The sequence below is a fragment of the Rana temporaria genome, chromosome 3, assembly GCF_905171775.1.
Source record: "Rana temporaria chromosome 3, aRanTem1.1, whole genome shotgun sequence".
Classification (NCBI taxonomy): Eukaryota; Metazoa; Chordata; class Amphibia; order Anura; family Ranidae; genus Rana; species Rana temporaria.
In genome coordinates this window covers 353,414,616-353,431,794 of record NC_053491.1, presented here as the reverse complement: position 1 = coordinate 353,431,794, position 17,179 = coordinate 353,414,616, and the positions used below count along the sequence as shown (strand labels likewise).

Sequence of the window (17,179 nt, the reverse complement as noted above, 5' to 3'; positions counted from 1 at the left end):
ACACCCTGCAGGTCTTACCATTTTTTAAAGCGAATCTACGCGCTCCCACGTTTTTACCTTGACATGTGCTTTATTGCAAGACAGGAGCTTGGAAGAGAGGATACAACTGGGAAGAATAATAAAAAACCCTTTCCTGATATTTAACCAATCACAGCCTGCGTTGTCATCACGTCAGTCCTCACAATTGTATAGGCCCACCATACTTTACTAGAAACTGATTCTGAACAAGCAAGAAAAGTCTACAACTTTACACTTTTTGATGTCAGATAGTATTTCACAAACAATGGGAGAGTCTGATGAGGAATTCCTACCACCACACACTATGTCCTTTGATGTCTCAGATTGTGCAGAGCTGCCCCCATCTCCTTCCGCCTCCATCCTGGTTGCATTCAGTCAGCAAATTTCTACAAATGATCCGTCAGCCCATTTTACCCATTCACCAGCATCACAGCTGAACGATGAATGTTTCTTGCATGAGGGTTTGTAATATGTTTGTTTTAGATCTTCTTGTGCCTAATCCTACTTATTTTTCTCTTCTGCGGCCCAAGTCAACAGATGTTAACAAAAATGAAAAACTACAGATTCTGTGAATAGATGGTCTCAACAGTAATAAAGGAAAACAATATATATATATATATATATATATATATATATATATATATATATATATATATATATATGTATATATATATATATATATATATATATTAGTGCTGTGCGTTAAACGCGATATTAACGGCGTTAACGCAAACCCATGTTAACGCCGTCAATATTTTTATCGCGCGATTAACGCTCGGGGTGGACGTGCAGAGTGTGCAGCGGCGCGGCTTACCTTCTCGCTGGATTCACAGGCAAGTTACTCACCTTGTCCCTGGATCCAGCGATGCCACCCCGCTGTGTGATCGAGCGGGTCCTCCTCGCTCGATTCACAGTGTCTGTGTGCCGCCGATCTCCGTTCCCTGCGACGTTACGACGCACGGGAGCGGAGAACGGCGCCAAATTCAAAAAAGTAAACAAACACAATACACACAGTATACTGTAATCTTATAGATTACAGTACTGTATGTAAAAAATACACACCCCCCTTGTCCCTAGTGGTCTGCCCAGTGTCCTACATGTACTTTTATAAAATAAAAACTATTCTTTCTGCCTGAAAACTGTAGATTGTCCAAAAGTGTCCCTTTATGTCAAAAATGGTTTTAGATCAGCTAGAAAACAGCGATCAAAATTTATGACGAATTAATCGTGAGTTAACTATGACATTAATGCGATTAATCGCGATTAAAAATTGTAATCGTTTGACAGCACTAATATATATATATATATATATATATATATATATATATATATATATATATATATATATATATAAAAAAGCATTGTCTGTAGACACTAGACACTCATTCATGTGACAGATTTCTAACAGGATCCATATGGTAATAAATAAAAAAGTGATCAGCACACACAACTTTCTAATAGTAAAAAATGTACAGTTGCCACAAAAAGTATGTGAACCCTTTTGGAATGATATGGATTTCTGCACAAATTTGTCATAAAATGTGATCTGATCTTCATCTAAGTCACAACAATAGACAATCACAGTCTGCTTAAACTAATAACACACAAAAAAATTAAATGTTACCATGTTTTTATTGAACACACCATGTAAATATTCACAGTGCAGGTGGAAAATGTATGTGAACCCCTAGATTAATGACATCTCCAAGAGCTAATTGGAGTGATTCACTTGATAGCGCGAATGACCAAACTTTCTATTTACTTAGGATCCAATTCATATGGTGCATTCTCAATTGTAATATGTATGCAGAATTCAAGCAATGTTGCAGCCTACACACGACCGTTTTTCACAACGTTAAAAACGGCGACGTGAAAAACGACGAGAAAAAATAGAGCATGTTCTAAATTTTTAATGCCCATTTTTCACGTCAAGAAAAATGCTCTGGAGCCTAGACACTATTACAAAATTATACCATATGGTTATGTCTCTTTATAGATCACCATTGCATGCGCCCCTGAAGAGTTGGTATATCCCAACGAAACGCGTCGGGTATACATAGATGCATGATGTTCATACAGATGATTTTATGTTTTTTATACTGTTTCACTCCTAGATTCTCATTATACTATCAAGCCCCTCCAGTGGTTCATGTTGTGCAGGACTTGTCCTTACTCCACGATATGCCAGGTACCAGCAGCTACAAGTAAGCATCACATGATGTAAAACATGTCAGCCACCTTTTTCCATTTGTTCACTTCATTTTGACTGCATCGCTTTGGTTGTTTTTTGGATTTTATTTGTATAATAAAGACATCGTTTTAAGGAGTTCGGCAGTCCAGGACCTTTTTCTATCCAATGCCAAGTACCATGGTGTTATTATGCACATGTAATTTGTAGCATGCTTATGCGATTTTGTGGATGCAATTTTTGTCATTCAGTATGCTTTATATTATATCACAAGGCATAATAAAATTCTCTTTGCTAAGACTGCTCTTTGTTATACACCTCTCATTGCAAGTCCTCAACTAGCTCCCCCCTTTTGTGTTGGAACCTAATTAAGCAATACTGTATACCTTATATGTTTACTCCGCATGGTGATTGGCCTCATTTAAAGTCCCCGCTGACCAAACTCTCTTTTCTGGAGCCTACACACGATCGTTTTTAATGACCAATTTAAACAATTTAATTTTTCTCGTCATGAAAAACGGTTGTTTGTACGCGGCATCAGTCTTATAAAAGTAGTATATGAAAATCAATGGATTTATTATAGAGATTATATACATTTAAATAGAGCTTGCTTTTAATATGAGGGTTTAATACTATTTTAATGAAAATACATTAACGTCTTTTTTATTATTACTTTTTATCAAGCATTTAAATCAACTTTTTTTTTCCTACAGAATAATTTATATATTTTATCTCTATCAAACACGGCTTTATTAAAAAAAAAAAAGATAGAAGATTTGCTAATCTAAAAATTATACCTTTTTAACTGCAATTAAGCTTGCACGATTTCCCAGATCTGTCTAATGGATATTTAGGGAAGTTCCTTGCTGTTTTATAGACAGCTGTTGTATACTTAGAATCAAGGAAACCAAATTAGCCACATGTGAACACAAGCAACTGCTGAGGGGGGGGGTTGCTGTGTGTGAGGTCCCTGGCAAGCAACCTGTGCATATCTCCATATGTACACTCCAGCTTCTTCCTTTACCAATAGCATCAGATCTGTACCCGTATTCCGCATTCAATAAAGACATACAGTGTGATTCCAAGTTTAAATAACACCTCCGTCCACAGAACCACCCTGTGTGACATTTGTCAATTGCAACCCTGTACTTAAAGGAATTATATTGTGTATTTTGGGTAAGTAAAGTACACATTACGAGTTATTATTGTAACATTTACCTGAAAGTCATTTTTGATGTGATGTTCCATATTATAGTGTGTGTCACATCCAGACTTTTAAGGTTGAATATGTATTTTATTCATTTTTTAACAAAATTAGAAAATGACAAACCGTCAACATCCAGACTTTTAAATAAACCCAGTAGAATGCGGCAGAGTTTAGGTTTAGAGTTAGTTAGGTTATGCCTGAACTTCCACTTTAATTATTTCCAGCCTACTCCTAATAATCTGAAAGATCTTGAAGTTTGTAAATTTACTTTGCGAGCATCTACACATTTACTTCCTTGAAATCTGTGACACATGGGGGTTATTTACGAAACGCAAATCCACTTTGCAAAGTGCACCTGAAATTGCACTTGGAAGTGCAGTTGCTGTAAATCTGAGGGGTAGATCTGAAATGAGGGGAAGCTCTGCTGATTTTATTATCCAATCATGTGCAAGCTAAAATACAGTTTTTTTTTTAATTTTCCTTGCATGTCCCTTTCAGATCTACAGCGACTGCACTTCCAAGTGCACGTTCAAGTGCAATTTCAAGCGCATTTTGCACTTGTAGTGCAAAGCGGATTTGCCTTTAGTAAATAAACGATGACTAAAAATAGTCATCGTGCCCTGTGGGTAGGTACTGATGTGTCCATAGGGTGCGCACCGCATATGTATGTCTATACATATATAGACAAATACAGTATCTATCTATCTATCTATATATATATATATATATATACACTATATTATCAAAAGTATTTGGACGCCTGCCCTTACATGCACATGAACTTTAATGGAATCCCAGTCTTATGCCGCGTACACACGATCATTTTTCAGCATGAAAAAAAAAAACGTTTTTTTTTCAGCATGTTGAAAAAACAAAGTTTTCCCAACTTCATCATTAAAATGACGTTGCCCACACATGATCGTTTTAAAAAAATGATCTAGCAAAGCGCGGTGACGTACAACACGTACGACGGCACTATAAAGGGGCAGTTCCATTCGCCTTGGGGCTGCTTTAGCTGATTCCATGTTAGTAAAAGACGATTCGCGTTTTTTTGTCTGTTACAGCGTGATGAATGTGCTTACTCCATTATGAACGGTAGTTTTACCAGAACGAGCGCACCCGTCTTATAACTTGCTTCTGAGCATGCGCGGGTATTTAACATCGTTTTAGCCCACACACAATAATTTTTTACAACCCGAAAAACGACGTTAGTAAATGCAGCATGTTCGAAAAAAATAATTGCCGTTTTTCAGAACCTGAAAAAAAGATGTGAAGCCCACACACGATCATTTAAAATGTTTTTTTTTTGTTTAAAACAACTTTTTTTTCATGCCGAAAAATGATCGTGTGTACGCAGCATTAGTCCATAGGATTCAGTATTGAGTTGGCCCACCCTTTGCAGCTATAAGGCTCCATGCACACTGAAGCTGATAAACTGCAGTTTATTGGCGTTTTGGCTTTTTTTTTTTTAAAGCCCATAAACTGAACTCTATGTTAGCCTATGTGCCCATGCACACCTGGGCGTTTTTTAGTGTTAATGAGCTTTGGAGTTTATTGGCTTTTTTCTGAACGCCCGAAATTTGCGTTCAAAGTGCTGTTTTTCGGCGGGAAAAAACGCTAAAAAACGCAAAACGCAGAAAAACACATTTTTTTTCGTTTTTTCTTATCCATTGAAAAATAAAAAAAAAGTAAAAAAAAAGGCTACACTCAAAAACGCTGATTAAAGCTATTGCAAAAACGCAAAAAAATGTTGAAAGGCTCCCTGCAAAGCTACTGGCGTTTTTTTATAGCTTTTATCAGCTTCAGTGTGCATGGAGCCTAACAGCTACAACTCTTCTGGGAAGGCTGTCCACAAGGTTTAGGAGTGTGTCTATGGGAATGTTTGACCATTCTTCCAGAAGCGCATTTGTGCGGTCAGGCACTGATGTTGGACAAGAAGACCTGACTCGCAGTCTCCGCTCTAATTCATCTAAAAGGTGTTCTATCGGGTTGAGGTCAGGACTGTGTACCGGCCAGTCAAGTTCCTCCACTTCAAACTTTATGAACCTTGCATTACCATTGAACTCTATAACAGGTGTGCTTTGACGAAAGCACATCAAAGTTTTAGCAAGCAGATTTTTTTTAATGCATCGCACTTAAAAACGCACAGGTGTGAATGAGGCCTAAAGTGGATATTTCAGTTACTATTCGTTTGCATTCATCAGCCTCCTCTCCCTGAGTAATCAGACTGTGACATTGTAACTTTGTAGCCAGTCACAAGATCAGACGGTGCAGCAGGGGCTAGTCTGTGTCATGTCAGAAACCGGGAGGCTCCAAGCTATTCTGGAGAACCACAATGAAAAGGTATGAACAACTTATCATGCTACCCATATCCTGTTTATACTTTTTTTGCTTATGACAGGTCCTCTTTCAGTACAATAGATTTGACCTGCACGTATCTGGACACTGAAACTGTCACAATATGATCTTTTCAGCTACTTCCCTAAAAATGAACAAAAAAAAAATTAAATGTTAACACGACTCGTAAACTAGAGGAGCCAGCTGTACTGTGTCCATTTTCTTGGCTGGATTTTCAGTAACCGCTCAAAGGAAAAAAAAGTTTAATGAACAAAGTAGAGATGTCAGGATTTGCTCTGGGTAGGAGTTGGAAGGATAGCAATCTGTACTCATAACTTTGGGTTCATTGACTTTTGTGGGATGTTGTAAAAACAGGAAAAACATTTTTTTGAAATCTTAGTTTATAACTTTGGCTGCCAAGATTAGAAAGATGTATGAATTAGGCAAGAAGAACAGCTTACCTAAAGCATTGGCAGAACAATATTTACAGCAGTGGTCTCCAAACTGCCACCCGTAGGCCAAATGTAGCCCTTTTGCTTACCTGTATCTGGCCCTCAGGGCACTCACTATTCCTCCCACTGACACCAACAAGGGGGCACAATTCCTTCCACTGACACCAACAGTGGGGAACCATTCTTCTCACTGACACCAACAGTGGGGAACCATTCTTCTCACTGACACCAACAGTGGGGAACCATTCTTCTCACTGACACCAACAGTGGGGAACCATTCTTCTCACTGACACCAAAAGTGGGGAACCATTCTTCTCACTGACACCAACAGTGGGGAACCATTCTTCTCACTGACACCAACAGTGGGGAACCATTCTTCTCACTGACACCAACAGTGGGGAACCATTCTTCTCACTGACACCAACAGTGGGGAACCATTCTTCTCACTGACACCAAAAGTGGGGAACCATTCTTCTCACTGACACCAACAGTGGGGAACCATTCTTCTCACTGACACCAACAGTGGGGAACCATTCTTCTCACTGACATCAACAGTGGGGAATCATTCTTCTCACTGACATCAACAGTGGGGAACCATTCTTCTCACTGACACCAACAGTGGGGAACCCTTCCTCTCACTGACACCAACAGTGGGGAACCATTCTTCTCACTGACACCAAAGGAAATGAAGCTTTAAACATAAGAAAAGTTTTTTAGAATTTTTTAGCTCTATTTTTGTTCCAGGTCAGAGACTCAGGCCTCATACACACAACCGTTTTCCTCGACAGAATCCATCAAGAAAATTGGTGGCAGAGCTTTTTTGCCGAGGAAAACGGTTGTGTGTATGCTTTTTTATCGAGAAAACTGTCGAGGAACTCGACGAGGAAAAAAGAGAACAAGTTCTCTTTTTCCTCGACGGGAGTCTCAATTTCCTCGTCGTGTTTCTCGTCTGGCTGGTTTTCGACGAGAAACACGATCGTGTGTATGATAAGAAACCCGCTCATGCTCAGAATAAAGTATGAGACGGGAGCGCACCTTCGGTAAAAGTAGCGTTCGTAATGGAGATAGCACATTTGTTACGCTGTAACAGACTGAAAAGCGCGAGTCGTCTCTTACCAAACTTTTACTTAACACGCAGTAACATGAGATTAGCAAAAGCAGCCCCAAGGGATGTGCCAGTGGAATCGAACTTCCCTTGCCGTTGTATGTGTTGTACGTCACCGCATTTGAGAATGAGGAGATTTGGTCTTGACCGTGTGTACGCAAAGCAAGCTTGTCAAGTTTCTCGACAAGCCTGAGGCCCCGTACACACGTCCGAGGAACTCGACGTGCCAAACACATCGAGTTCCTCGTCGAGTTCAGTGTTGAAGCCGCCGAGGATCTCATTGATCTCATTGAACAACGAGGAAATAGAGAACATGTTCTCTATTTGGCCCGACGAGTTCCTCGTCGGCTTCCTCGCTGAAAAGTGTACACACGACCGAGTTTCTCGGCAGAATCCAGCTCCGATCGAGTTTCTGGCTGAATTCTGCCGAGAAACTCGGTCGTGTGTACGGGGCCTGACAAGGAACTCGTCGAGGAAAGCGATGTGTCTTTTCCGACGAGTTCCTCGGTCGTGTGTACGAGGCCTCAGAAAGCATTGAAGCCAAAGCATCCAGTTGACAGCCAGGTTATTAACCTTCTCAAAGCAGAGAATGGTAATGGCAGCCCCCATACATTTTTCATGACACTTGTCATGAAAGGGTCACTTTTAAAAAGTCCTGTAAAAATAAGTCCATTACTCCGCTGCTTAACTGCTCCTGGGAAACAGGAATTTGACCCAACCAGAAGGAGAACCAGGAAAGCGGTGACATTTCAACACATGGGCCCCTGGAAAAGCTAAGTATAGAAGGCTTTCTTTTTTAAGGGCTGGCTTTTTCTTTTCTTTTTTAAGAATAATGTGGATTGGGTTTTCAACATGAATACACAGAAGAAAAAAAAATAGGGGGGAGGAGACAGGCTTCCTCCTTTTAAAAAGGATGCCAAGCTTCTGGGGTAGGTACATAGCAGGTATAAAATACACAGAATTACAAAGGGTTTTAGAGGTGACTGTGTATATAGGGGTAAGTCAAAGGCCCAACCGGGGGAAGGCTAACAACACCAGCAGCACTGGCACTGTAATGCCCCGTACACACCATCACTTTATGTGATGAAAAAAAACTTAAATGACTGTGTGTGGGGGAAAACGTCGTTTTATGTCTTGTAAAAAACGACCAAAAAAAATTTAAGCATGCTTCAATTTTATGTGTCGTTTTTTACTTCACAGAAATTGACCGTGTGTAGCAAAAAACGTCGTTTAGCCCTGGTTCACACTGGGTACGATTTGGAACGATTTGAGATGCGATTTGACATGTCAAATCGGCGGCAATTGTCGGCAATGGCACTGTCCTAATCAGTGCGACGCCGCATCTGCGATTTCAAAAAGTAGTTCCTGTACTACTTTTTGCGATTTCGGGCCGCGATTTACATTATCGCGGCAAATCGCGGCAAAATCGCGCATTTTACCGCGATTTTGAATTCGCAGCAGTGTGAACCTAGGCTAAAAAATACGTTTTTACACCCGCGCATGCCCAGAAGCTAGTTATAAAGCAAGCTTCAATGGAAAAACGTGGTGGAACGTAACCTCGCTTTGCTAGAACATTGTGAGAAAAATGATGGTGTGTAGGCAACTTTGTCTTTGAAAATTGAAGTTTCAAAAAGGTCATTTTTTACTTCACAGAAAATGTCGTTTTTTTTCATCACATAAAGTGATGGTGTGTACGGGGCATAATGCCAGAGTATACAGCTGGCCATAGATGGATCAAAATGTGTCCAGTTCAGCAGGGATTGGTCGAATTTCAATCCATGTATGGACACTGTGGTAGTTCTGAAGTCAATCTACTGACTTCTGTACAACTGCCCTTCTGAAATAGTCTCTCTCAATCAGCCCTGCAGGTTATAGACTGCAGCACTTATCTGTGTATTCTGACAGAAGAGAAGTCTCCCCGCTGTAATGCCGCGTACACACGGTCGTTTTATGTGATGAAAAAAAATGACGTTTTTAAAAACGTCACTTTAATTGACCGTGTGTGGGGGAAAACGTTGTTTTATGTCTTCTAAAAAACGACCAAAAAAAATTGAAGCATGCTTCAATTTTATGTGTCGTTTTTCAAAACGTCAACTTTTACTTCACAGAAATTGACCGTGTGTAGCAAAAACGTCGTTTAAAACGACGTTTTTTCATCCGCGCATGCCCAGAAGCTACTTATGAAGCGAGCTTCAATGGAAAAACGTGGTGGAACGTAACCTCGCTTTGCTAGAACATTGTGAGAAAAACGATGGTGTGTAGGCAACTTCGTCTTTGAAAATTGAAGTTTCAAAAACGTCGTTTTTTACTTCACAGAAAATGTCGTTTTTTTCATCACATAAAGTGATGGTGTGTATGCGGCATAAGAATACAATGTCACAGCGATAGAAGCTTCTCCCATCAACCTCGAATGTGTTGACGGGGGAAATTGTGCAGTTCTTTTCGTTCAACCTGCTGGATGAATAAAAAAAAAAAAAAGACTATCTATTTAAAGGGGTTGTAAAGGTTCATTTTTTATTTTCTAAATTGGTTCCTTTAAGCTAGTGCATTGTTGGTTCACTTACCTTTTCCTTCGATTTCCCTTTTTTTTCTTTGTCTGAATTACTACATCCCTGCGGGGAGCATGCTGTGTTCCAACGGGAAGTGAGAAATTCAGACAAAGAAAAAAAACATTTAGAAGGGAAATCGAAGGAAAAGTTAAGTGAACCAAAAATGCACTAGCTTAACCACTTAAAGCGGAGGTTCGATCACCCAAATAACATTTATAAAAGACCAAATTCTTTATACTACCAGCATGTACAGTCGGCACTTTTTTTTTTTTTTTTTTAGGCTGTACATACCCTATAATCTATATTTGCAATCCGGCTTCCGGGTACTTCTCCCGCAGGAGTAGGCGTTTCCAAGCTGAGCCGCAATGTAATCTGGGCATCCGCCCAGATGATTGATGTCTATCAAAAAATGTTCCCCCCGGCGGATAAAACCCGGCCCACGTATTGCGTAGGCGCGTCACGGAGTTTCTGAAAGGAGCCGAACATGTAAAGGGGCGAGTCGGCTCTACACGGCGCCTGCGCACCGACTAGGAGCCGTGTAGAACTGACTACGCAGGCGCCGTATAGAGCCGACTCGCAGCTTTACCTGTTCGGCTCCTTTCGAAAACTCTGTGACGCGCCTACGCAATACAGGGGGGCGGGGCCTTATACGCCGGGGAGAACATTTTCTGATAGACATCAATCTAGGAAGTGCCGACTGTACATGTTAGAAGTATAAAGAATTTGGTCTTATATAGATGTTATTTGGGTGAACCTCCGCTTTAAGGACCCGCTCACGACTATATACATCCTGTTTTTAAAGATGGATATCTCGGTAACGGCAGCAGCTGCTGCCACAACTGAGATATCCATCTTTTCCTTGAGCGGTCTTGTAAACGATAACGGTGGTCTTCGTGGCGGATTCGACGCAAGATCACCGTTATCGGTGGCGGGAGAGGGCCGCTCTCCTGCGCCCTCCGTTGCTTACCGGAGCCATCGGCAGCGGCGGAGGCGATCGGGTCCTGTCTCCTGCTTGCTGTGGATGCGAGTGAGGGCAAGATGGCCCCCACCCGTCCCCATAGCATAGCAGGGTGGAAGTGACGTCAAAACGTCACTTCCGCCCATGCTTCTTAAAGCAATATTTTCTTGTTGTCATTTTTGTTTTTTTGCATTTAAGTCTAAATATGAGATCTGAGGTCTTTTTGACCCCAGATCTCATATTTAAGGCTCCATTCACACCTCCGCGACAACGGCGTACGCGGCGTATTTTGACGCGAGTGTGAAACTTTTTTTTTTTTTTTTCAAATTCTTCCCATTGCTGTCAATGGGAGAACGCCAATGTCGCCTGAAAAAAAGGGTCCGGGACTTTTTTTCAGGCGACAGGCGTACGGCGTCTATGAGATGTGAACCATCTCCATAGACAGCAATGGGAATTCCCCCCTCTAGCGGCACAAGCGTCCGGCGTTTTGTCGCATAGATGTGAATGGAGCCTAAGAGGACCTGTCATGCTTTTTTCTATTACAAGGGATGTTTAAATTCCTTGTAATAGGAATAAAAGTGACCCATTTTTTTTTTTAGCAAATGATGACAGGTTCACTTTCAGTTCTCAGACCTGAACCGATAAAAAGCTGGCAGCCTATACAAGGGTATATGTCCTTAGGAAGTCAGAAATACCAGAGTGAGCTGTCAGGGATGAACGTAGGAGGCCATAATTAACTGAGAAGGTATTTAAGGCCTTGTGCTCAATCTGCCCAGAATATAATTTCACAGACACGCAAGGGGAATCCAGACCAAACCTAAGAGGGGAAATCACTGGAAATAACTTGTACGATAACTGCAATTATCAAACTATAATGGTGCGCGATGTGCAAAATACAGCAATTAATCAGAATCCATCTTTCATGATTTAGTACTCGAAAATCTGATTGGCTGATTGATAGAGGTCACCTTGTCCTCGTCTATTCTGTAAAGCAGTCTGATTTATGTACGATGATATGGAAAGTGTAGTAACACCTGGCAACCCATCAAATTGGTATGAATTACTCCACTATACACAATATGATTGCCTTGCCTTGGTGCTTTGACCATAGTCTACAAAAGTAGGAGGTTCTGAGAAAGCCAACTGATGACACATCAATGATTTTATTTCATCAATTGCACCCTTCACATTTTGTTACAGCAATTTATTGCAAACCGCTTCCCGACCGCCGCAAGCCAAAATTCGTCAGCAGAATGGCACGAGCAGGCAAAAAGCGTACCTGTACGTCCCTTTGAATTTGTCACCTAGCAGGTGAGTGTGCTTGCCGGTCCCGGGAACTCGATGTTCACCGGCGGCCTGCGATTGCGGTGTGGAGAGGCAGAACGGAGAGATGCCTATGTAAACAAGGCATTTCCCTGTTCTGTCTAGTGACATGTCAGGGATCTACTGATCCCTATCATCGGGAGCAGTGATCGCTGTCATGTCAGTGGTAGCCCACCCCCCCCCAGTTAGAATCACTCCCTAGGACACGCCTTGATCACCCTTTAGTGTAATTTACACAGTAATCAGTGCATTTTTATAGCACTTATCGCTGTATAAATGACAATGGTCCCAAAATAGTTACTAAGGCTGGCAACCCTGATGGGCCCCCTAGTGGCATGGGGCCCTCGGGCAGTGCCCGAATGGTCAGTCCACCCCTGGTTCCAACATACTTAGAAGTACCGCATAGTTATATTTTTTTCGTTTTAAGGCATTTTTTTTGTCCCTGTAGCACTGTGCTTTTTTTTGCAGTATTCTTTCAAACTATAAAATACTGGAAACAGTCCGGCACTGGGAAACAGGAGGTGGGGATTTTCTCAACTCTCAACCGACACCTAAAGATCCTGCTGTTTGCAGAGCCCTGCTTTAGTCTGCAGGAACATTGTGGAATGATGGGCTATAGGAAGAATATTGCAATCTTTTTGCAACTTCACACTATAAGGCTTTTCTACAATGGTCATTCATTCCCCAACAGACCATTGAGCAAACTAAGGTTTGGCCCACCAGTCTGTGTAGGCTTCTTTGCATGACTTTGAACAATTCACAGGTATTCAGACTACTACAACTACAAGTCCCAGCATGTGTTTCCATTGTGCTCACTGGGTCATCACAACTTTATGACAACACTTACTATACTGAGAAAAGACACCAATTAGCATCCTCTGTTGAAAATCTACTACCCAATAAGTCATGGTGTCAAAAGCGAAACAGTTGTAGCTACTTGAAATGGAATAGAACATGGATACTAGTTACATAACATTAGGACAGGCATAGAGCAAGCATATCATATTATGTCCCTCTACTCCCATTTATTATAATATAATGTGCTACATGTTATCTACTTGTTATTAAGAAAAAGAAATACACTTCTAATATACTGTTTGTCATTTATTAGATCTAATACATCAGTGTTGTAAACTGTTTTCTTTGTTTGGCTCACCAGACTTAGAACTACAAGTACCAGCATTTTAAATCCAATAACGTTTTAAAACTTTTACAACTACTATTAATCAATTGCTAGGATCAGGTATCACAAGCCACTTCTTTTAGATACTAATTAAAATGCAGATGTTTATTTTACCCACAACAGAAATAAATAACGAATCAGGGTAAGCAATCAGAGCCGGTTCACACAGGGGTGGCACGACTTCGGGGGCGACTCGGTCAGGCAACCTGAAGACGACTTCTATGGCGATTTGCAAAATGACTTCTGTATAGAAGTCAATGCAAATCGCCCCGAGTCACCCCCGAAGTCGTACAAGAACCTTTTTCTAAGTCGGAGCGACTTGCGTCGCTCCTATTACAATGGTTCTATTCACTAGAATGGGATGCGACTTGTCAGGCGGCTGTGTCGCCTGATGAGTCGCCCCAGTGTGAACCGGGTCTAACTGACCCAAAGAGCTTGCAATCTAAGCATAGATTTATACTTCTTTTGGGATATATTTATTTGATTCCACCACTGAATAAAAGTGTGAGGCCCATCAGAACGAATGACACACGATCGGAATTTCCATTGGGATAAACTCTGACGGATTTTTCTGACGGAATTCCATTCAAGCTGCCTTGCATACACACTGTCACACCAAATTCCGACCGTCCAAAACGCGGTGACGTACAACACTACGACGAGCCGAGAAAAATGAAGTTCAATGCTTCCGAGCATGCGTCGACTTGATTCTGAGCATGCGTGTTTTTTTCTCCGTCGGAGTTCCACACAGACGAATGGAATTCCGAAAAAAAAAGAGAACATTTTCTCTCTCTGAGGCCTTGTACACACGACCGAGAAACTCGACGGGCAAAACACATCGTTTTGCTCGTTGAGTTCCTTGTTAGGCTGTCGAGGATCTCGGCGAGCCAAATTTCTCCATTCCCGTCGAGGAAAAAGAAGATATGCTCTCTTTTTGGCTCGACGAGATCCTTGACAGTTTCCTCGTCGAAAAGTGTACACACGACCGGTTTCCTCGGCAAAAAAAAAAACAGCAAGTTTCTTGCTGGTTTTTACAGAGAAACTCGGTCGTGTGTACGAGGCCTGAGTCCGTCGGAATTTTCGATGGAAAAACTCAGAAGGGGCACACACACGGTCGGAATATCCGATGAAAAAATTCCGTTTGACTTTCTCTATCGGAAATTCTGATCGTGCGTACAAGGCATTAGTTGAAGCAATCACTGAGCCAAAGGGCTTGCAATCTAAGCATAGAGTTATATTGCTTTATTCCACCACTGAATGAAAGTGCGAGGCACATCAGAACTAATGAATTAGTTGAAGCAATCACTGACCCAAAGAGCTTGCAATCTAAGCATAGAGTTATATTTCTTATGAGTTATATTGCTTTATTCCACCACTGAATGAAAGCGCGAGGCCCATCAGAACTAATAAATTAGTTGAAGCAATCACTGACCCAAAGAGCTTGCAATCTAAGCATAGAGTTATATTTCTTATGAGTTATATTGCTTTATTCCACCACTGAATGAAAGCGCGAGGCACATCAGAACTAATGAATTCGTTGAAGCAATCACTGACCCAAAGAGCTTGCAATCTAAGCATATAGTTATATTTATTTTGAAGAGCATTCAATCTAGTCTTAGGGAAACATTTCTTTATCGAACAACTTAAACAAAGTGCGAGGCCAACCAGAAATAATGAATTTGTTGAAGCGAACACTGACCCAAAGAGCTTACAATCTAAGCATAGAGTTATATTTATTTTGGGTTACATTTCTTTATTCCACAACTGAATGAAAGTGTGAGGTCCATCAGAACTAATGAATTAGTTGAAGCAATCACTGACCCAAAGAGCTTGCAATCTAAGCATAGAGTTATATTTATTTTGGGTTATATTGCTTTATTCCACCACTGAATGAAAGCGTGAGGCCCATCAGAACTAATAAATTCGTTGAAGCAATCACTGACCCAAAGAGCTTGCAATCTAAGCATAGAGTTATATTTTTTTTGAAGAACATTCAATCTAGTCATAGGGAAACATTTCTTTATCGAACAACTTAAACAAAGTGCGAGGCCAATCAGAAATAATGAATTTGTTGAAGCGATCACTGACCCAAAGAGCTTACAATCTAACCATAGAGTTATATTTATTTTGGGTTACATTTCTTTATTCCACCACTGAATGAAAGTGTGAGGTCCATCAGAACTAATAAATGAGTTGAAGCAATCACTGACCCAAAGAGCTTGCAATCTAGGCACTTTGTAATACATCTTTATTCCCTAACTGAAAGTGCAAAGCCATTCAGAAATAATGAAATCGTTATAGCAATCACTGATCTGAAGAGCTAACAATCTGGGCATAGGGTCTTGTAACTGAACCAAAGTGCAAAGCTATACAGAAATGATTTAGTTGAAGCAATCACTGACCAAAAGAGCTTGCAATCTAGGCATAGTTCAACATTTCTTTATCCCAGAACCGAAACAAAGTGCAAGGCCAATCAGAAATAATGAATTTGTTGAAGCAATCACTGACCCAAAGGGCTTGCAATCTAAGCAAAAAGTGATATGTATTCATCTGAAAACTGAATCAAAGTGCAATGCCACTATGGAAAATAATGAATTAATTGAAGCAATCATTGACCCAAAGAGCTGACAATCTAGGCATTGAGTAAGGTTTCTTTATCCCACAACTGAATCAAAGAGGGGGGCCAATCAGAAATAATGATCTGGTCGAAGCAATAACTAACCCAAAGAGCTTGCAATCTAAGCATAAATCAGTATTTCTTTGACCACTACATAAAAGTGCAGATCCAATCTAGTGACCACAGTCATGCAATGCCTTGCTGTAGTTCTTGCCTAGGACTTCATGCACACCGTGTTATCAAACAACAACAATACTGTTTGTAAGAAGTAAATCTGCAAAACACAAACAAAACTACTTAAAAGAGGAGCTGCAGACTCCATCCCCACCATCTGCAGAGCTTCATCTGTCCTGCCCACAGCCCTGCCATCCCTTTGTCACCTTAGATGTCCCTGTACAGGAAGACACAGGTCTATGGAACCCACCCAGAGATCTCATTCCTTCCAGACAACACGTCTCCAAGTCGGTGCCAAGTCGGTGCTGACTGTCAGAGAGAAGTGATGTGCAGAATAAAATGTATCTGATGATTGGACCTAGAGATGATGTACTCACCAGATCCTGAACTCCAGACTGAGAGGAGGAGGAGGCTGGCAGGACCCCAGGGAGGAAACTCTGGGACTTTTCCAGGGAAAGGCAGAAAACGTGAAAATCAAATAATAGAAGGGAAGTTGTGCTTGTCCTAAGTTAGTGCTGAGATTTGTAATAGGGAGTCACTGAGAGCGGAAATGACCGGAGAGAGGGGGGTGGGGGGGATGCAGCAACAAGCAAATGGCATGAGAAGTGCAACCACACTGGGAGTGAGTTCCAATGGAGCGGGGTCAGTGGGTAAGAGCTCCTCCTCTTCTTGTGACTGTACACCTATGTACCTCCTATCACTTCCCCACCAGCAGCCCTCCTTCCAGGCTCTCTTTCCTGCCTACACCCGCCTGATCCTCCCCCTCTTCCCTGTAATGACAAGTCCAGCAGTCCTTCTCCTGAGTCTGCATTCCCCAAACATTAGCAGCAGCCCCGAGCCAGGAAACAAACACTTCACAGGGTCCACGGTGACTACATACAGCTAGGAGGCGGAGGCTTCACACACATGGATAGATAGCTGACACGGACATTTTCCTAACTCTATCACTAACGAACCCCCTTATAACTCAAACATTAACCCCCATAACTCTAAAAACTAACAGCCCATAACACTAACCCCCCATAACACTAACCCCCTATAACTCTGACACTAACCCCCATAACTCTG

General features: G+C 41.4%; 1 protein-coding gene across 3 annotated transcripts in view; it reads right to left on the bottom strand.

Annotated features, from left to right (window-relative positions):
• Positions 1-16,790, bottom strand: part of TSPAN9 (tetraspanin 9) — a 595,020-nt gene extending 578,230 nt beyond the window's left edge. The window contains exons 1-2 of one of the 3 annotated variants that reach the window (XM_040345192.1): positions 16,489-16,790; positions 16,086-16,087 (exon numbers count right to left, since the gene is read on the bottom strand). The gene's annotated coding sequence lies outside the window, so the exon portion shown is untranslated. Of the gene's footprint in view, positions 1-16,085; positions 16,088-16,361; positions 16,446-16,488 lie in introns of those variants that run through there. The other 2 variants (XM_040345191.1, XM_040345194.1) reach the window with 2 other exon arrangements.
• Positions 16,791-17,179: the final 389 nt, after the last annotated feature.